Source organism: Myotis nattereri, assembly GCF_964212035.1.
Source record: "Myotis nattereri genome assembly, chromosome: 4".
NCBI classification, from domain to species: Eukaryota; Metazoa; Chordata; class Mammalia; order Chiroptera; family Vespertilionidae; genus Myotis; species Myotis nattereri.
In genome coordinates this window covers 95,799,743-95,822,335 of record NC_138079.1, presented here as the reverse complement: position 1 = coordinate 95,822,335, position 22,593 = coordinate 95,799,743, and the positions used below count along the sequence as shown (strand labels likewise).

Genomic DNA, 22,593 nt, shown 5'->3' with positions numbered 1-22,593 from the left:
TAGGTACTTTGTTCATATTGTGGTAAGATACACATAACACAACATGTTAACCATTTTAAAGTATACAATTCAGTGCCATTAAGTACATTCAAAATATTGTACAACCATCACCATTATATAGTTTTCATCACCCCAAATGAAAACCCCATTAGGCAGTCACTCCCCATTCCCCCACCTCCAGCCCTGACAACCACTAATCTGGTTTTTGTCTCTATGGATTTGTCTATCCTGGATATTTCATAAAAATGGAGCCATACGGTATGTGGTCTTTTTTTTTTAAGTTCATCCATTCAGTGGCATGTATCAGCACTCCATTCCTTTTCATGACTGAGTAATATTCTATTGAATGGACATACCACAATTTGTTTATCCATTCATCAGTGGTGGGACATTTGGATTATTTCCACTTTTTAGCTATTGTAGTGCTGCTATGAAAATTTATATACCAGTTTTGGTTTGAGCACCAATTCTCAATTATTTTCCATATCTGCCTAGGAGTGGTATTGCTGGGTCATATGGTAATTTTTAAAATATATTTTTATCAATTTCAGAGAGGAAGAGAGAGATACAAATATCAATGATGAGAGAGAATTGTTGATTGGCTTCCTCCTGCACGCCCCACACTGGGGATCGAGCCCACCACCCAGGCATGTGCCCTGATCGGGAACGAACTGTGACCTCCTGGTTCATAGGTTGACACTCAACCACTGAGCCACGCCAGTTGAGCAGTCATATGGTAATTTTATATTAACTTATTGAGTGACTACCAAAATGTCTTCCATACATTTTACATTCCCATCAGCAGTGTATAAGGGTTTCAATATCTCCACTTTCTTGTCAACAATTATGATTTTCCATCTTTTTATTATGGCCATCCTAGTGGGTATGAAGTGGCATCTCATTGAGGTTTCGATTTGCATTTCCCGAATGACTAATGATGTTGAACATCATTTCATGGGCTTGTTGGCCATTTGTGTTTCTTCTTTGAAGAAATGTCCATTCAAATTTTTGCCCATTTTTGAGTTGGGTTGTTTGTCTTTTTGTGGTTGAATTATAAGAGATTATAATGCTAGGCTCTTTTCTGATATATAATTTCCAAATATTCTCTCCCATTATGTGGGTTGTCTTTTCATTCTTGACAGTGTCCTTCAATGCACAAAAGTTTTTAATTTTGATGAATTACAATTTACCTACTTTTGTTTCTTTTGCTTTAGTGTCATATTTAAGAAGCCATTGCCAAATCCAAGGTCATGAAGATTTCTCCCTATGTTTTCTTCTAAGAGTTTTCTAGTGTTGAGTTTAATATTTAGGTCTTTGATCCAGTATGAGTTAATATGTGTATATGGTGTGAGGTAAGGGTTCAACTTCATTCTTTGACATGTGAATATTGTAGTAGATACTTTAATTATCCAGTTAGATGAAAACACAGAGGCTGAGAGGGGGGTAACTGACTTGTTCAATGTCACATGGCCATTGGGAGGTGATACTGGAATTCAATATCAGGTCCTACGCTAATGCCCTTTCCATCACACCCAAGGCACTCTATGATATCCCTTTATTACTTTGTGAGCAGGGAGCGGGGAAAGCGCAGACCTAGAAAATAAGGCACACATTTTAATCTGGCTCTGGGCAAGTGAATCCTCATCTCTGGCCCGTTTCCTCTTCTGCACAAGGGATTGCTGCTCTCTAAGGGTCTTTCCTGCTCACACTGCTGGCACCCCGAGAATCTCACACTCTATTGCCCTTGTTTCTCCTCTTGGGAGGGCCACTAGGAGCCCTCCCAAGCAGAGCTGCTCTTTCAGAAGGAGCTCCCATTCTGGACCTCAGCCAGCCTCTGCAAAACATTCTCAGCATCCCCTGGAAGGCACCTGCTGTCCCCAGCAGCCCCATAGGGAAACACAGAACTGTGGAAAATGCAAGTGAAGCTAATGTGAGAAGGGCTTTCTCCACCTGCTGACAGTTTTCTTTGCAAGTTTCACAATGAAGCTATTTGAGAATCAGCTTGCAAAGCACGTGGCTCTAAATATCCCTCTCACACCTCTGCTTAACCAGAAACAGTGCAACTCCTCCCAAATGCCCAGGGCCAGGTCCTCACCCATAGCAGGGTCTCCGTACATAGTTGAATGAATGAATGAATGAATGAATGAATAGACGAATGAGGACTCTATACATTTTGTTTCCCCTGATTGCATTATACCAGGGCTGGCAAATTTTTTCCTAAAAAGGCCAGATGGTAAATATTTTTGGCTTTGCAAGCTAGATGGTGTCTGTCTCAACTACTCAGCTCAGCCACTGTAGCACAAAGACAGCAATAGACGATGCCTAAGTGAGTGGGTTTGGCTGTGTCCCAAAATAAACTTTATTTATGCACACTGAAATTTGAACTTTATATAATTTTCATGTGCTACAAAATATTATTCTTCTTTTCATTTTTTTTCTAACATTTAAAATGTCAAACCCATTTTATATCATAGCTTGCAGATCATACAAAACAGAAGTTGGGCTGCATTTGGTTTAAACTTTGCTTTTTTGTTTTTCATTTCATTTTATTTTTTATTCTCATCCCCCCATCAGCTTATTCTCTGTATTTATGGATCTGTTTCTGTTTTGTTTATTTATTTGCTTGGTCTTTTTAGATCCCACAAATAAGTGTATTTGTCTTTCTCTAACTTAGTTCATCTACACTAATAAAAGAGACAGATGCAAATTGATGGTACCTTCATGACACCCACCAGCCAATAAGGAGTGAGTATGCAAATCAACCCAAGAAAGATGGCGGGTTAATTTGCATACACAGGTACCAAGTGGCCGGGGGCGGGGCAGGATGCAGGCATTCCACAGGGCCCCAGCCGCTCCGGGCCTCTGGGTAGCATGGGAAGGCAGGAAGGCGGAAAGGAGGCTCTGGCTGGATCAAAGGCAGTGCCGGCAGCCAGGGGAAGAAAGGCCCATTCTTGCACGAATCTTCATGCATCAGGCCTCTAGTTTAGTATATTACCTTATAGGTCTATCCATGTTATAGCAAATGGAAATTTTTCTCTTTTATGAATGAATAATATTCCATTGTATATATGCACCACATCTTCTTTATCCATTTATCTGTTGATGGACACCTAGGTTGCTCCATATCTTGGCTATTACTAGCAATGCTGTAATCAACAAAGGGGTGCATATATTTTTCCAAATTAGTGTTTGTTTTCTTCAGATAAAAACCCAGAAGTGGAATTTTTGATCATATGGCAGCTCTATTTTTAATTTTTGAGGAATATCCATACTGTTCTCTACAGTGGCTGCACCAATTTGCAATCAAACCAACAGTGCAAGAGGGTCCCCTTTTCCCCACATTCTCATCAACACTTGCCATTTGTTGCCATATATTGACAACAGGCATTCTGACAGGTGTGAGGTGATATAGTGATTTAATTTGCATTTCCCTGATGATTAGTGACATTGAGCATCTTTTCATATGTCTTTGGCCATCTATATGTCATCTTTGGAGAAGTGTTTATTCAGGTCCTCTGCTTATTTTTAATTGTATTATTTTATTTTTGTTTTTTATTTTAAATATATTTTAGCACAAGAGCAACATATATTCATTTTAAATAATTAGAAATTGGTGGCATGTAAATAAAGTAAAATTAGAATCATCCATAATTTCAACATACAAAGATAACTACTTCTACTAATAGATATTTATTTTTCTGTCTATCGATATATCTATCAGTCTGTCTACCATCCAATGTGATAGCCACTAGCCACATGTGACTATTTAACTTAAAACTAAAACTCCATAACACTTGAAAGTTCAGTTTCTCAGTTAACTAGTGACATGACAAGTGTCCAAAACCTGCATATGGCTGGTGGCTACCACATCGGACAACACAGATCAGAACATTTCCACCATCACAGCAAGTTCTATTGGACAGCACTGGCCTATCTCTATTTATATAGATTTAACAAAAATAGAATCATACCAAATAAGCTTTTCGGTGATTATCTTTGTTCACTTAATCTTTTTTTAGCTCCAGCCAGTATTGCTCAGTGGTTACAGTGTTGGCCCATGAACCAAAGGGTCACAGGTTTGATTCTAATAAGGGCACGTACCTGCGTTGCAAGTTGGGGCATGTGCAGGAGGCAACTGATTGATGTGGTTCTCACACTGATGTTTCTCTCTCTCTCCTCTCTCCCCTTCTCCCCTCCCCCTCCCTTCTACTCTCTTCAAAATCAGTGGGAAAAAATATCCTCCAGTGAGGATTAAATAATATTTTTAAAAGCGGTTTGTCTTTTTTTTTTCAGTTTATTGATTTTTTTTTTTTTTGAGAGAGAGAGAGAGAGAGAGAGAGAGAGAGAGAGAGAGAGGAAAGCAGAAGAGAGAAACATCAATGAGAGGGTAACATGGATCAGCTGGTCAGCTGCATCCTGCACACCCTCTACAGGGGACTGAGCCTGCAACCCCAGGCATAGGCCCTGACCAAGAATCCAACCAGCAGCCCTTTGGTGCATGGGATGACACCCAATCAACTGAGCCACACCAGCTAGGGCCATTTAGTGTGTTGAGATGAGATTTCCACAACATTCAACACCTATGTTTTATTGGAGGCATTCTGTCGCATGCAGCGGATGTCCCTTCAGCCCTATTGTTGTACATTTAAGTTTCTAGTTTTTTGCTACAGTAAAATGACAGTAAACCACTTTATTACTAAAGTTTTGCACCATTCATTGTTTTAGGATAAATTCATAGAGGTTTAATTGCTAGGTCAAAGGGTAAACTCATTTTTAAGATTTTAAAAAATAAAATACCTAGTTTCGTTCCAGAAAAGCTGTGATCATTTGTCCTTCCATCAGCAAGTCTTGAAATCATCCACTTCCTTAAAACGTCCATAAATAATAATAATTAGAATAATGAAAATGAGACCATTTTGATAGATGACATTTTTCATCGCTTTCACTTGCCTCTCTTTGACAACTTTATTTCCTCCCATGTATACTGACCATTTGATTTCTTTGGGTGGGTCTTAGGCAATAAAGGGAATAGTCTTCATGGCTTAGGTATTAAGGAAAAATTGCTAAATTTATAACCCTGGCCTCATAAAGTTCTGTAAGCCAGATGACAAGATTAAAATACCAAAGAGATTGTCAGAGCTCTCTGTTTCAGCAGGACTGTAGATCAATTCTATTTCCTGTCTGTTCCTTTGAATTATTTACTCTCATTTATTGTTTCTGTTTAGTCCCTACAGTCACAGACCATACTAGGGAACAGATGGTTGGTTGAAAGTTTTTATTTATTTGTTTGTATTATATATTTATCTTAAATTCTTTTTTTTTTTAATCCTCACCCAAGGACATATTTTCCATTGATTTTGAGAGAGAGTAGAAAGGAGGGAGGAGGGGGGGAGAGAGAGAGAAATATCAGCATGAGAGGCAAATCGGAGCTGGGGTACTTGCAACCAAGGTAAGTGCCCTTGACAGGGAATTGACCTGAGACCCTTTGGTCTGAGGGTGGACGCTCTAAATACTGAACCAAATCGGCCAGGGCTATCTTAGATTCTTAGTTCCCACAGTTCTTCTTGCCTAATCAGAGATAAGGCAGAAAGGAGGGACCTCAGGGCTTTGCGAGATTCCAGAAGACTAAGTACAGGGTGTCCCCAAATAATGTATACACACTTTGAATAATTATGAATTCCAATGGGTTAAATCTGAAAAGAAAGAAACATCAATTGAGCTATCAGCTGTGAAGTGTGTATGCATTTTTTTTTTTTTGAACACCCTATAGTTACCTGATGAGGCTGAGTCGGGGGAAAGCAAGCAGTATTCTTTCCTGGCCTTTTAAGGTCTGGAATCTCCATTCGACCAACCATTCATCATGAGCACTTGGTGATCTCATGTTGTTCTGCTGGGCAGTTTCTTATGTCTTTGACTTTACCACTGAATGACTGTATCATTTTTCCAGATACCTTCAGAAAGCTACAGGGTATCAGTCATTCACACTTTAGTGTAAACTAGCTCTCATACAGCATTTTAATTTTTATTAAAGCACCTTCATCACATCCCGATCTCATTTACGCCCATGAAGGAGGCACTATCTCTGTTGTCTGCATTTACGTACTATTTAGGAAATTGAGAATCAGGGAGGTGGAGTGACCTGCCCTAGGACTTGCAGAAGGAACCATGGGCTCCTAGTCCAGTGCTCTCTGCATTGTGCCCGCAGTGCCCAAGCTCTTTGCCTTCTGCAGCTGGTGGGCCAGGAGGTGTTAAGTGAATGGCAGCTCAGAGGGCTGAGCTGAGCGCCCGCATTGGGGGTGGAGGGGGGCAAGCATGATGCTCTTTCCCCTCCTTTCCTACCAAACCTTGTCTGACTCTGACTCCAGGGTTCCAGCCCAGGTTCCGGGGCGCCGAGTGCAGTTGGGCAGCTACACTCACCCGCAGCCCCGAGGGTCCAGAAACGGTGCAGGAGTAATTAAGGCCGAGGTGAAATCAACCAATAGAGCCGCCCGCCCCCCCCCCCGCCCCTTTAAAGACGGGCTCCGAACCCCCCTCAGGGAGGCTCCCCGCGGCTGGATGGGGGTCCTCGGCCGCCCGCCGCTCCGGCCCTCGCGGTCCCTCCACCAGGCCCCCCGGCTCCCGCGCCCCCGGAGACCGGACTCTACCCCCGCCCCGCCTCCTCCTCCTCCCCCCGGGGGCGGTGGCCCGTGGCGGGCGCGCTCATTGGCTGCGGCGCGAGCGAGGCCGGGGCCGGCAGCGCTGATTGGTCCGCGCGCCTCGGCGGAGCCAGGGACCCCGCGAGTCGCTGGGGGAAGCGGGCAGAGACCGGCGCAGCCGGAGCGCGGGGTGCAGATCCCTCGGGTCGGGCCGGCAGATCGGATCCGCACCTCGGAGCCGGGCCTGGAGGTAAGGGCGCGGCGCTGGGGCGCGTGGGCGGGCCCCTCTGCGCGGAGTCGAGGTGGAGCCCCTCGGCCCTGCCCCCCGCCCCGGGAGCAAAACCCTGCATCTTCGCTCCTAAGCACGGCCCTCATCCTCCCGAGACGGGGGGCCCCCTCCCCCGAAGGAGAAGGTCTCCCCCCTCCAGAGAGCAAATAACCTCCTTTTCCCGTCAGAAAGGGGCTCCTCCTCGTGACCCTTTAGGGTCCCTCATTCACCCCTTGGCTGCAATGTGCCCCCCAAAAGTGGGGTCCAGCTTCGCCAGGTACCAGGGCCCTCTCATCTCTTTGGAGACACATGTCCCCCCCCCCCCCCACACACACACACTAAGTTTGGATCCTCTCCACCCTCCCTCTGAAGGATGGGGTCTTCTCAGCCTGTGGGTGACAGTGTGCTCTCCCCTGAAAATGGAGGCTCCCAGACACCCTGGGAAGTGAGCCCCTCCCTCAGAGGGCTCCCCCTCTTCCTCCCCTGAAGATGGAGATGAGGGGCTTTTATACTCAGAAACAGGGTAAGGGTCTGGCTATCTAACCCTTTCACACAAGTCCCCCCCCCCCCCCCCGACCCCCCACACACACACCCGATCCCATCCTTCCCCAGCCGTCCGGCCACACCTCACTGCTCCACCTAATGCCATCTCACCTCTCCGCACCCTGGCCAGGGTGCGAGGTTTAGTAAGAGGCCTAGTGACTGCAGTCCTGAGAGCTGGGGTCCTGAGCCTAGAGACCCTTCCAGGAGCCTCCAAGCTCGGACAGCAGAGATGGGCTCTCAGACGCCAGAGCTAGCAGGGACCCCTGCCCCCCAACACCCACCCACCCACCCACACATACAAGTCCTTCCCCTCTCCTAGAGAAGGGGGTGTCCATGCAGAAAGAAGGGCCCAGTTTGCTCCCTGTCCCCCCACCCCACCTCACCCCCAGCTCCTTGGGCATTGCCCAGTGGGATTCCCTAGGCGCTTGACCAGGGGGGATGGATGCTGCAGGAGCCATCCACTGGGCTGGAGACAGGGTCAGCTTGCTGCTCCGAAGAAGCTGGTCTGAGGGACAGGATGTCGGTGACTTGAGGGGGGCTGTGAGCAGCTCTTCTCTGCGGGCCAGACTGTGGGGACTGCGAAGAGAAAGGCAAGGAGCGTTGCCTTGCTCTTTGCAGCTTTCCCCGGGACTTGGAGTGTGGAGATACGTGCGTCCTGGATGCCCAAAGAGGTCGGCCCTGGAGAGAGAGAAATGGCCCCGTCTGGAGCCCTAGGACCTCAAAGGGCTTCTAGGTCAAGATCCTGCCCCTTCCTTCGACGGTTAAGCAATCAGACGCACAAAGAGGGGGAGAGACTTGCTCAAGGTCACCCAGCCGACGGGTGGCAAAGCTGGCTGCTCACAGCCTCTCCAGGGCTTGTGGGGTCCAGGATCCTGGACACTACCTCCAGTCCTCACATTTACGTCCCGGACCACTGGGCACTGCCGTCCCCACTGGTCAGAGGACAGGAGCTGACTGAGCCCACTGCCACCTTCAGGCTTGCCAAAATCCACATCCACCCGGGATCGCAAATAAGGTTGCTTGCACTATGCTGGAGCGAAGACCCCTGCAGAGCCTCAGTTGCACAGCCAGGTTTGCTCCAGGAACCGTGGGCAGGGTCCGAGGAAGGAACGTCCTTTCCTTCAGGGCCTTTTCCCACTCGGTCCCTGGACATCCTCCCAGCCCCGAGTGGCCTGCAGCCATCTCCCATCCCCGCTCAGAGCACGGCTTCCCTTCCTGAGGCATTGGGTGGGACAAGAGCTGGAACTCTGGCCCGTCACACTCCAATGTAGATGAGGAGCCAAATTCAAGGCGCCAAGAGGAACGTTTAGATCAGCGGTTCTCAACCTGTGGGTCGCGACCCCTTTGGGGGTCGAACGGCCCTTTCACAGGGGTCGCCTAAGACCATCGGAAAACACATATAGAATTACATATTGTTTTTGTGATGAATCACTATGCTTTAATTATGTCCAATTTGTAACAGTGAAATTGGGGGACACCACAACATGAGGAACTGTATTAAAGGGTCGCGGCATCAGGAAGGTTGAGAACCACTGGTTTAGAGCATGAGGGAATTGTAGTGTGTACGGGTTGAGAGATTGGTCTCTGACCCTCTTATCTGGGTCCAGAGCCCAAACCTGCTACTTACTATGTAATCTTGGGGAAATGATTAACCTCTCTGCGACCAGGTTCCCTCAGGGTCCTTATCAGAGTAAAATAAGTTAATCTTCATAAACTGTGTGGCACACAGTCAACGGACACAATGATTATGACTACCAGCCCGAAGTCATAAAACCTCTAAAACGGCAGGGAGGTTGTGCTTTTAGGCAAAACTGCTAACCCGCCCCGTAGATCATCTGCCAGGGGCCAAGGCAGTGAAGGTTGGCCGGCACTTGGAGGCAAGAGTGATGGCTGCCCAGAGATAGTGCGGTATGTGGAGTGGACTGCAGACCCTAAAGTCAGATAGGGCCAAAGGTCATCTCCCGGCTGCTGCTGGCCGGGGGACCTTGGGCAAGTCATTCACCTCTCCGAGCCTCAGTGTACTCGCCTTTGAATGAGGTTTTCTGTAAGGTAGGCAGCAGATTAGAGACAGAGCTAGGGCAGGTTTTCTCATCCTCGGCACTGCAGACATTCGGGGCTGGATGGTCCCGTGCTGTGAAGCCGTCCCTTGCCCTGTAGGATGCTCGGCATCATTCCTGCCCTCTACCTATTAGATGCCAGTTCAACCGCCTCCAGCTGTGACCGCTAGAACGGTCTCCAAGCACCGTCAGATGTCTACGGGGGCAAAGTCATCTCCCCCACACCCACCGAGAACCACTGGTGTAATATTTGTGCCTTGCGCAGAGTTGATGCTTGATATAAGACAACATCCTCCTTGCTCGGGCTCCTCCGTTCTGCTTTCTGTGCGATGGGGGTCGTGGTGGTCGGGCCCTGAGCCTCCCAATGCTAATGACGATTTTAATCCCTCACGTTTTAAAAAACTGCCATCTCCAAATTACCTTCGTGTGTATTACTCTAGGTTTCCCATTTCACAGATGAGCAAACAAAGACTCCCAGAGGTTAAATGATTTTCTAAGGCTGTTACCTCCTGTCCTGCTGGAGGTCAAAGACATGGTCATGCCAGTTTCAGAACAGTTTTAGAAGTAACCTAGCTGTGGAGCCTTCTTCAGAAGATCATTTGGCAGTCTTTCAAAACGTAATCACCATGCCCTTTGGCCGAGCCCTCCAGCTTCTAGGAATCTTCTGTAGACAGGCCCACACGTGTGCAGAGCGACAAATACAAGACTGCAGGGCTTTTTAATACCAGCGCGGGGAGGAGTTACATGACCGTGCAGTCACATGAGAAAATGAGCGTAGTTTAGAAGAATGATGTAGATCTACATTCCTGACCTGGAAACGTCTCTGAAACTTACTGTTTCATGAAAACAATAAAGTCACAAATATCAATATATGCAGTATAATCCCATTTTTTGGAAAAAAATATTGTATGTAAACACATATGAAAATTGGTAATTAGAGGAATGAGGAGCATGGAGAGGACCTATATCTAGAAGAAAATATTCATGAGAGAAAAGAAGAAAAGATTACCCCAGCCAGCTTCCCGTGCATTAAAAATGAGCAAAGCAGAGCCCACTGAAGTTGAGGGACTCGCTCAGGGCCCCTCAGCCAGGATATGTACAGCAGTGGAACTCCAGCCGAGTTCTGAATCCCAAGCTGGGGCTGTTTCAGCTGCCCAGCCACACTGTCTGCTGGTGGATATGGTCTGAGGACCTGCATACATGCGTCCTTCTCTCCAGAGATGTGGTCAAGCTGCCAGTCGCCAGTGGCTGAAACTCGGGCTGTGAGCTTCCTGAGAGTTCTGGAACCAGGACACAGGAATCTGAGGCCTCATCTCCACCAGCCGAGCCTCCCTGGCCACGGGGAAGTCCTTCCGCCAGCAGCCCAGTGGGTCTTGGGGTTGGACTGACTGCAGCCTCTGGCCATGGCCACTTTCCCCGCAGTGTCTCATGTCCCCATCTTTAAAAAGGGAACACTTGTAAATTTTGTTTTTAACAAAAGAAGGAGGGGCAATGGTAGAACCTACCTGGGTTATTATGAAAATTAACTGGAACAGTTCAGACACCCGGGACACAGTCCTGCTTAAGTGATGCAAGTCCTGGCTCTCCCCTTCTCTCTGCCCGCCTGCCCCCGGCCGGGAGGCAGACAAAGCCTCTGAGTGGCAGCTGGCTGAATCGGCACCCCCCACTCTCCACTGCCGCCCAGCAGAGAGTCCAGGGGACGGGGATCTGAGGGTGACTGCTCTCTTCCCTTCTCCCTTGGGTCCAACGCTCCTTGCTTTTCTAGACGCTCCGTGCATTCACGGTCTTACTCATCGCGGGGACAGGATGGCCTGATGCGGCCTCTAATTACACATTCCTTCAATAATAAGATCAGCTCTCCCCGGGCACATCTTCCTCCTCCTTCGGGAGCTATCTCCCGGTCTGTCTTTGATGGCACGTCCCCCTGGTCCTCCCACCCACAGCAGGAGACCATTTCTCCTCCTCTGAACTCCCACCACCCACATCCAGGGCTGCCCGGGGTCCAGGACTGTGGGCTGGCGTTTCTTCCTTCCTGGAACTGCTGGAGGGGAGCGAGCACACTGGTCTCGTTTGCTCCCGTGTCCCAAATGCAGAGCACAGTTCCTGGCACACAGGAGAGACCCCGTGAGCATTTTGTGTGCATGTAAATGTATTTGTTTATGATGGTAAAATACACATGACATAAAATTAACCATTTTAATTGTTTTAAAATGTACAATTCAGTGACATTTAGTACATTTCAAATAGTATACAACCATCACCACCATCTAGATCAGCCGTGGGCAAACTACGGCCCGTGGGCCGGATCCGGCCCGTTTGAAATGAATAAAACTAAAAAAAAAAAAAAAAGACCTACCCTTTTATGTAATGATGTTGACTTTGAATTTATATTAGTTCACACAAACACTCCATCCATGCTTTCGTTCCGGCCCTCAGGTCCAGCTTAAGAACCCATTGTGGCCCTCGAGTCAAAAAGTTTGCCCACCCCTGATCTAGATCCAGAACTGCTTTATCACCCCAAAAGGAAAGCTTGTACCCAATAAGCAGTCACTTCCCCTCCCCTTAGCTCAGTGGTTCTCAATCTTCCTAATGCCTCGACCCTTTAATACAGTTCCTCATGTTGTGGTGACCCCCAATTTCATTGTTACAGATTGAACATAATTAAAGCATAGTGATTCATCACAAAAACAATATGTAATTATATATGTGTTTTACAATGGTCTTAGGCGACCCCTGTGAAAGGGCCGTTCGACTCCCAAAGGGGTCGCGACCCACAGGTTGAGAACCGCTTCCCTAGCTCCTGACAACCACTAATCTGTTTTCTGACTCGATCGATTTGCCTATTCTGAGTATTTCACACAAATGGGATCATGAAATATACGGGCTGTTGTATCTGGCTTCTCCATGTTGTAGCATGTGTCAGTATTTTATTCCTTTTTATGGCTAAAAAATATTCTATTGTATGGATAGACCAACTTGTTCATCCATTCGTCAGGTGATGGACATTTGGGCTGTTTCCAACTTTTAGCTATTGTGAATAAGGCTGCTATAAATATGTGGACAAGTTTTGGGTTGAAGACCCGTTTTCAACCTTTTGAGGGCATATGCACAGGAGTGGAACTGCCGGGTCATATGGTAATTCTTTGCTTAACTTTTCGAGGAACTGCCAAACTATACCATTTTACATTCCTACCAGCACTGTGTGAAGGTTCCAATTTTTTCACATCTTTGCCAACACATTATTTTCTGTATTGTCGTTATTACTATTACCATTACTTCCATTCTGGCAGATGTGAAGGTATCTGCTTGTAGTTTGGATTTGCACTTCCCTGATGACTAATGATGTTGGGCATCTTTCCACGTGCTTGTTGGCCATTTGTGTATCTTCTTTGGGGAAATGTCCATTCGAGACCTTTGCCCATTTTTGAACTGGGTTGTTTATCGTTTCATTGAGTTGTAAGAGTTCTATGTACACTTAAATGTATGTTTGTGTTGCCATTTCCTCTTGTATTTAGATATTTGCTCAGCTCCTATGGGTCAGACACTGTCTTGTGACCTTGGGATATCAAGGTGACTACAGTGCAGATCCTGCCCACAAGGGGCTCACAGTCTAGATCAGTGATGGCGAACCTATGACACACGTGTCAGAGGTGACACGCGAACTCATTTTTTTTTGGTTGATTTTTCTTTGTTAAATGGCATTTAAATATATAAAATAAATATCAAAAATGTAAGTCTTTGTTTTACTATGGTTGCAAATATCAAAAAATTTCTATATGTGACACGGCACCAGAATTAAGTTAGGGTTTTTCAAAATGCTGACACGCTGAGCTCAAAAAGTTCGCCATCACGGGTCTGTAAATAATGTTGAACAAGAAAAACAAGGTCTCACTCTTCTTTAAAAAATAATGTTATTGATTGGTTTTAATAGAGAGAGGGAGAGACAGAGAGAGAAATATCAATTTGTTGTTCCACTTATAGATGCATTCACTTTAGGTTGATTCTTGTATATGCCTTGATTGGGGACCAAACCCACAACCTTGGCCTGTCAGTGATTGTACAACTTCCAAGTGTCCTGTACAGTACTAAGTGTGTGTGTCTGTGTGTGTGTGTGTCTGCGTGTGTGTGCATGTGTGTGTGTTAGAGAAAGAGAGAGAGAGAGAGAGAGAGAGAGAGAGAGAGAGAGAGATACAGTTATTACACCAGAAGATCTTCTAGGCTAGCTGGGGTGCCCACAAACAACTGCTATTCAGTGAGATGAGTAACTTGGGGAGGGGAGGATAGAGGCTCCAGCTGAGAGAAGAAAGAGATTACATGCCCCTGACCCTGGGGATTCTGGGGAAGAACTTTCAGGAGAAAAAGGCAGAAAAGAAGGAAAGGTCTTAACAAAGAAAATATGAACAGAGAAGCTCAGAGACTTGCTGCAAAACTGTTAAAAGAAAATCTTCAAGGGAAAAAAGGATAAAATCATGACTCCCATACAGATACAAAAACGAACACTTGTTATTGATATTAAGCTCATTCAGTGAGGGGACTGGGCAGATGTTAGAACTGGTTCAAAGGAAAAGTCAAATAAAGCATAATTGTCTGTGGAGTAAAGGAATGTTAAACTGAGTGGCAAATGGGGCCAACAGCGGTTAGACAAGACAGAATTTGCTTGTCTATCAGTCTCCTAACAAATTACAAGGAGTTGGAAAAAATAGCTTGAAGATAATGAACAGGGCTAGAGTCAGATAGTGTGAAGGCTTGCATTGTATGTAGATATTGCATAATTTTTCATTGAGATTCTTTTTTTTTTCTATGAAACCAACGTTCAGAGTATCGTGGAGGCGTTAGCTGGAGCACAGAGTGGGTGAATGAGGAGAGGAGAGCTGCAGGAGGGCCAGATCATGGACAGCCAGGTGACCTATGATAATGCGCTTGAACTTGACCAGAGACCAAGGGGGAATCATGGAAGGGTTTTAAACATAGAAGTGACATGATTTGATTAGCACTTGAGAAAGATCCTTCTGGACCGACGACAGGAGCATCAGACAGAGAAGCCTGATAGAAGGTGAGCTGGTGGGGGCTTCACCTACAGTAGGGCTAGGCAACTTTTTTCTAAAGGAGACGATAGTAGATATTTGTGGCTTTCTGGCCATACAGTTACTATTGCAGCTATTCAATTGTCTGTACCATGACAGCAACCATGGGCCATGTCCATGAATGGGCATGTCTGTGTTCTAATGAAACTTTATTTACAAAACCGGCTGGGGCCAGATATTTCCCCACCATCACCATCATAGTTTATCAATCCTGCACTGGAGCAAAGAGGCTAGAGCTGTCAGTGGTTTTGACAGGCCTCTTGTATCCCTTCCTTCATCAAAATGTTTAGAATCCATTGGCAGTTGTTGGGGGGAGCCCAGGGACACCTTCTCCCACTTGCCTCTCAGTGGATTTAATGAGGGAACCAGACAACCCCCCGGGGTGGATCGCTGGCCTTTGAGCAAAAGCTTTAGGACTTCTGAGCTCCTTCGGGGCAAGGTTGACCGCACAGCCTCTTGCAGTAGCCAGAGGAACAAGCCGCCACCTGGGCTAGATGTGCTGAACAGAACCTGCTTCCCCTCCCCTTGCCCAGAGCTGTAAATAGCTCTCTGCTGGCTTTTCAGGCTGAGTGCCGTTTTGGGGACAGGCTGGAAATGAGCACACCATGGAGCATTTGTGCAAATTGCTGCCTGCTTGCGGATTTGCATGCCTGGCATCCGCCCCAGCCCTAAGTGCACAGCCTTTGCCGGGGCTGAGAGCAGGGCTCAGGGAAGAACCACACACAGAAGAGCAGGGCCATTTTGACCTGGGAACAGGGTCCAGGAGGGCTCCACGCTGGGCTGTCAGGGTGATGCTAAGCTATAGGACAAGAAGAAACAGTCAAAAGACCCTGGATGGAGTCAACTCAAGCTCTGCCCCTCTTAATAATGACAATGACTCATAAATAAGAGCAGCTCATATTTGCCGAGCATTCGGTGGGTGCTAGGGCTGTTCTGGGGGCTTTTTGTATATTCGCTCATCCATTGCTCACAGCAACCCTGGGGGGAAAGACTGGTCTAATTGTGGAGGTGGACATGGAGACTCAGAAAGGACAACTGCCTTGCCTGGGCTTAGTTTACTCATCAATCAATGGGAATATATTGTCTTATCCCTTTACTATAATAGCGCAGTTATAGTAAAACCAGTCGTAGGTGGAGAAAGTCCAAAGCGCTTCCTTTCAGTAGCAACCGCCCACCAGCAACTCAAATCATTTGCAGGAATCGATCAGATTCAACCATGTGATCCTGCTGTGGGCCTAGGTTTGCCTCTGCTTCTCAGGCACTCCTATGGGGTTAAGGAAAAGGCAAGTATTTGGAAAACAGGTGTACTGCTAGCTCCCTGAGTGTCCTAAGACAGGACTTTTGGACCTCGATTTTCTCATCTGTAAAATGGCAACATTGTATTGGTGATTGTTAGATTGGATGATAAGAGGGAACATGGTTGGCCGGCCACTGTGGCTCAGTGATGGAGTGTCAACCCATGAACCAGGAGGTCACAGTTCGATTCCAAGTCAGGGCACATGTCCGGGTTTCAGGCTCAATCCCCAGTACAGGGTGTGCAGGAGGCACCCAATCAGTGATTCTCTCTCATCATTGATGTTTCTAGCTCTCCCTCTCCCTACCTCTCTGAAATATATATATATAATTTTTTTAAAAGAGGGAACCTTGAGCCAGCCGGTTTGGCTCAGTGGATAAAGCATCGGGCTGCAGACTGAAGGGTCCCGGGTTTGATTCCCATCAAGGGCACATGCCTGGGTTGCAGGCTTGAGCCCCAGTGGGGGTGTGCAGGAGGCAGCCAATCAATGATTCTCTCTCATCATTGATGTTTCTATCTCTCTCTCCCTCTCCCTTCCTCTCTGAAATCAATCAAAAATATATTTTTTTAATTTTATTTTTAAAAAAGAGGGAACATGGTCGAATGCTTTCTGCCTGCCAACCACTGGCTCTATTAGGATTATTTGATTTCATGCTCTCAATAACCAGGTGGGAAGGTTCTCTTCTGTGAATGAGGACACAGAATCAGAGCATTTTAACTTTCTCGGCCAACGTCACAGAGACAGGAAGAACCTGAAGCTGGACTTGAACCGAGAGCTGCCCAGGTTCAAACCCAAGGCTTTGAACACGGGTTTCACTGGGGACCTCCAAGTGCCAGAGGGTTGAACTCCCTCCTCCTTCTCTTCCATGCCTTTCACCTGGTCTGAATGTATGTACTTACTCTGCTTTTTAAGAATAATTATTTCCCAAATCGGTGATGCAGTGCATGGTAAAACAAACAGTACAAATGGGTTTACACAAAAAAGTAAATTTTCAACCCTTATCCCCATCTCCTAGACCCCTCTGCTCCCTACAAGCAGCTGAGTATTTTAAAAATGGTCACAGTTGGGCGCTTTATCTTTAATATGTTACAGAGATCTTATCCCTTTTCATGGCTGCAGAGTATTCCATTGTACAAGGCACTTGAGTTATCCAACCAGTTTCCTATCAGTGGGTCTCTAGGTTGTTTCCAGTATTTTGCCATTACAAAGGAAGCATGAGTGGACAACCATGTACATAGTCATTTCACACATGTGCAAATATTTCCATAGGATAAATTCCTAGACGAGAAATTGCTACATCAGAAGGCATGTTAGTATTTTTCCAAATACTTTCTGTAAACCATTTTCTTATATCATGTAACATGTATATAGAAACATATACACAAAGAAAGAACAGTTCAGTGGCTTTTTACGAAGCTAATTGTCATATAACTGCCAACAAGATCAAGGAGTAGAGCCAGAAATAGCAGGCCCGCCCAGGCCAGGTGGTCAGTTGGTTAAAGCATTATCTCATACAACAAAAACGTTGCAGGTTCAATCCCCAGTCTGGGTGCATACAGGAGGCAACTAATCGATGTCTCTCTCTCTCTCTCTCTCTCTCTCTCTCTCTCTCTCTCAGATCAAAAAACATATCATCGGATGAGGATTAAAATAAAAAGAAATAGCAAGCCCTGTTCCCTTCTTTTTAAAAAAAATACATTTTTATTGATTTCAGAGAGGGAAAAGGAGAGATAGAAACATCAATGATGAGAGAGAATCATTGATTGGCTGCCTCTTGCACGCCCCCTACTGGGGATCGAGCCCACAACCCGGGTATGTGTCCTTGACCAGAATCGAACCTGGGACATTTCAGTCCCTAGACCCGATGACCTATCCACTAAGCCAGTGATGGCGAACCTACGTGTGTCAGAGGTGACATGCGAACTCATTTTTTTGGTTGATTTTTCTTTGTTAAATGGCATTTAAATATATAAAATAAATATCAAAAATATAAATCTTGCCTGACCGGTTTGGCTCAGTGGATAGAGCGTTGGCCTGCGTACTGAAGGGTCCCAGGTTCGATTCCGGTCAAGGGCATGTACCTTCGTTGCGGGCACATCCCCAGTGGGGAGTGTGCAGGAGGCAGCTGATCGATGTTTCTCTCTTATCAATGTTTCTAACTCTCTATCTCTCTCCCTTCCTCTCTGTAAAAAAATCAATAAAATATATATTAAAAAATATATAAATCTTTGTTTTACTATGGTTGCAAATATCAAAAAATTTCTATATGTGACACGGCACCAGAGTTAAGTTAGGGTTTTTCAAAATGCTGATACACCGAGCTCAAAAGGTTTGCCATCACTGCACTAAGCCAAACCAGTTTGGGCTATTTTATTGATTTTTTACAGAGAGGAAGGGAGAGGGATAGAGAGTTAGAAACATCGATAAGAGGGAAACATCGATCAGCTGCCTCCTGCACACCTCCTACTGGGGATGGGCCTGCAACCAAGGTACATGCCCTTGACTGGAATCGAACCTGGGACCCTTCAGTCCGCAGGTCAACGCTCTATCCACTGAGCCAAACCGGCTAGGGCCCCTGTGCCCTTCTTAATCATTACCCCATCCCAAGTCACCCATCCATCTCTCACAGAGATCCTTGCTTGCTCTTACTTATAGTTACAAGTGTACTCCTGAGGATGCATTCGTTATTACCCATTCAATTTCCTTGTTGTTCCTCCCCCACTCTATTCTTTTGTATCCAGCTTCCTTTACAGACTGTAACATCTGTACAATTTATCCATGTTGTTCCCTGTAGCTTGGTCCATTCATTTTCATTGTTGCCTAGTAATCCATAGCATGAATAGGCTATAATTTATTTATGGACTCCACTGCTGATGTGCGTTTTCATTGCTTGTATATAGTTTGAAGTTTGTCTTCATTTGTTTATGCTGCTCTAACAAAATACCACACACTGGATGGCTTAAATAACAGAAATGTCTTCCTCACTGTCCTGGAAGCTGGAAGTCCGAGATCAGGGTGCCAGCACAGTGGAGTTCTGGGGAGGGCTCTCTGCCTGACTTACCCATGGCTGCCTTCTTGCCATGTCCACTCTTGGTAGAGAAAGTGTCTGGAGTCTCTTCCTCTTCCTGCCATGAGGGTTCCACCCTCTTAATCTCATTAAAAACTAGTTGTCTTCCAAAGGCCCCTCCTCCAAAAACCATCACATGGGTGGTTAGGGCTCCAACATGTGAATTTGGAGGAAACAATTCAGTCCATAGCAAGACTTTTATAAATACAGGCATGCCTCGATTTATTGTGCTTTGCTTTATTACACTTTGCACACACTGCTTTTTTAAAAAAAGTTATCTTTATTGTTGAGAGTATTACAGATGTCCCCATTCTTCCTCCATTGCCCCCCTCCACCTGGCTCCCACCCCTGGCCTTCACCGAACTACTGTCTATGTCCATGGGTGATGCATATAAGTTCTTTACTTACTCTCTTCCCGCCCTCCCTACCCCTTCCATTTGAGATCTGTCCTTCCATGTCTCTGGACCTATTTGGTTGATCAATTTATTTTGTTCATTAGATTCCATAGTTAAGTGAGATCATGTGATATTTGTCTTTCTCTGACTGGCTTATTTCACTTAGCATAATACTCTCCAGGTCCCTCCGTGCTGTCGCAAAGGGTGAGAGATCCTTTTTTGTTACTGCGGCTTGGTATTCCATGGTGTAGGTGTACCTCAGCCAGCCCTGCATTGAGCAAGTCTGTTGTCGCCATTTTCCAACAGCATTTGTTCATTCTGTGTCCCTTTGTCACATTTTGATAATTCTCACAATATTTCAGACTTTTTTGTTATTGGTATATTTGTTATGGTGCTTTGTGATTAGTGAGCTTTGGTGTTATAACTATAAATAAGCCAGTCAGAGAAAGACAATTACAAACTGCACCCATCTAGACAACTGATGAATGTTGTGTGTTCTGAGCTGCAACAATATTGAAATTAGGCCAATTAACAACCCCAAAATGGCCTCCAAGTGTTCAAGTGAAAGGAAGAGTCGAACACTCACTTTAAGTCAAAAAACTAGAAATGATTAAGCTTAGTGAGGCAGGCATGTCGAAAGCCGAGACAGGCCGAAAGCTGGGCCTCTCCAGCCAGTTAGCCACGCTGTGAATGCCAAGGAAAAGGCTTGCAGGAAATTGCAGGCACTACTCCAGTGAACACACAAATGAGAAGAAAGCAAATGCTATCGCTGAGAGGGAGAGAGTTTTAGTGGCCTGCATCGAAATCACACCAGCCACCACACTCCCTTCAGCCAAAGCCTAATCCAGATTCCGTGAAGGCTGAGAGAGGTAAGGAGGCTGCAGGAGAAAAGCTTGAGGCTGGCAGAGGTTGGCTCATGAGGCTTAAGGAGAGAAACCATCAGTGCAAGCTGAAGTAGCAGAGGATTTAGAATATGACCTAATCTTAGTCAATAAAGCAGCAGCAAAAGCCGACTTCGGTTTTGAAAGTTTGGCTGTGGGTAAAATGCTATCCAACAGCACCGCTTGCTACAGAGAAATCGCTCACGAATGAGTCAATGGATGAGGCAAACTTCATTGTTGTCTTATCTTAAGAAACTGCCACGGCCACCAGCCTTCAGCACCACCACCCTGTCAGTCAGCAGCCGTCTCTATGGAGGCGTGACCCTCCACCAGCAGATTATGACTCGCTGAAGGCTCAGATGACGGGTGGCACTTTTTTGGCAATAAAGCATTTGTTAATTAAGGTATGTATGTTGGGTTTTTTTGTGGGTTTTTTTTTGTTTGTTTAGACATAATGCTATCGCACACTTAGACTACCATATCATGTAGACATAACTTTTATGTGCACTGAGAAACCCCAAAATTTGTGACCTTCGCTTCATTGCGACATTTGCTTTTAATGGTGGTGGTCTAGAACCGAACCTGCAGTATCTCTCAGGTATGCCTGGAGTGTTGCCCGAACATTCTAGAATCAACAACTGCCCAATTCAGAGTCCATTAGCAGTGTGTGTGTGAGTTCCAGGTGCTCTTACCCTCTCCGGCTCCCCCACTATGACGTGTTACTGTATTTTGTAATTTTAGCCATTCTGGTGGGCGTGTGGTAGTTTTTAAATTTCTCTACTTAGTAACTGAATTTGATCACCTTCTCTATACACTTCTTGGTCATGTGGATTTCCTATTTTATAAAGCCCTTGTTTCCATCTCTTCCCCATTTTTCTTTTGAATTGTCTATTTTTTTTTTTTTATTGTAGGAGTTTTGTCATGCAGGGTAATGAACCCTTGGCCAGTTACATGTTTTGCAATGATCTTCTACTCTTCATGTAATTTTCATTTTCAATGGTGGCTTTTGTTGATTGGAATTTTTAATTTTTCTATAGCTCGTATTTTTTATCTTTTATGGTTAATGCCTTTTGTGTCCTATTTTAAAAATCCAAGGTCATTCACGTTGCCCCCTCTGTTATCTTCTAGAAGCTTCCACGTTTTGCCTTTCAGATTGATCTCTATAACCAACCTGGGATTGATCTTTAGGTATTGGATTAGGTAGGATTATGACTAATTTTTCTCTCCACGTGGATAATCCAACCAACCCAATATCACTGGCATTTTGCAGAAATCAAGTGCCCACATAAGTGTAGGCCTATTTTCTAGTCTCTGTTCTGTTTTACTGGTGTGTTTATCTTTACCCCCACATCATACTGTCTTAACCACTTAACCTTAGAAATGATAGAACATGCCAGATCAACCACCAGTCATACTATGACAATTCAACAAAAATGTATTGTGTACCCCATACAGTGCCAGACAGTATAGTGATGGGGGTATGCTTTTTAAGTATAAGCACAGCTTAAAAAGGTTTGCAGTCTGTAAGTGGCCAGAATGAACCAGATGGTTATACAGTGGTGACCTGTAAATGTGATGGTGCCATACAGGGGAAAGGTATGTGGAGCGAAGAGTCTTCTAAGAGGGGATTTGATCTGGTGGGCGAGGGTCAGGGTTTCCTGGAGCAGGTGCATCACGAGTTGAAATCAGAGGGATGAGTAGGAATTTAAAAAATCAGAAGCAAGGGGCCTTCCCGGTTTGGCTCAGTGGATAGAGTACAGGCCTGTGCACCGAAGGGTCCCGGGTTCGATTCTAGTCAAGGGCACGTAACTCAGTTGCAGGCTCTTCCCAGGCCAGGCCCTGGTCAGGGAGCGTGCAGAAGGCAACCAATCAGTGTGTTTCTCTCACATTGATGTTTCTCTCGGTCTTCCCTCTCTCTTTCACGCTCTCTAAAACCAATGGAAAAATATCCTCGGGTGAGGATATAAAAAAAAACCCTCAGAAACAAGGGAAAAGCATTCGGGGCAGTGGGAACAGAGTCAGTGAAGGCTCTGGGGTAGCAGCCCACACGGGACAGACACAAGATCCAAATGTCAGAACTCAGAGGGACAGGAAGCTGTGGGCAGAGATTGGAAAGGGGAGAGGGACCAGACCTCAAGGCCTTTGAACCAGATCCAAGGGCTAGTTTTTATATCAAGAACAACTGTCCTAAAAAATAACAAGTCTCCTTGAGTCTTCCAGATGAAGGGCCATTCTAAGAGCCTCTTCAGCATATGTAGGGCTGCTTCTTTGCAGAATATGTGTGGCAGCCTCTGGAGTAAGACATCAGTCCTATTTAGCCTCATCCCGCAGCTCCCGGCACCTGGAGTTTCCGTGTTGCTAGCAGTGG

General features: G+C 45.8%; 1 protein-coding gene across 1 annotated transcript in view; it reads left to right on the top strand.

Annotated features, from left to right (window-relative positions):
* The first annotated feature begins 6,778 nt into the window (after positions 1-6,778).
* ABAT (4-aminobutyrate aminotransferase) overlaps positions 6,779-22,593 on the top strand; it is an 82,234-nt gene continuing 66,419 nt past the window's right edge. Inside the window, exon 1 of the mRNA XM_081089150.1 lies at positions 6,779-6,885. The gene's annotated coding sequence lies outside the window, so the exon portion shown is untranslated. The remainder of the gene's footprint in view (positions 6,886-22,593) is intronic.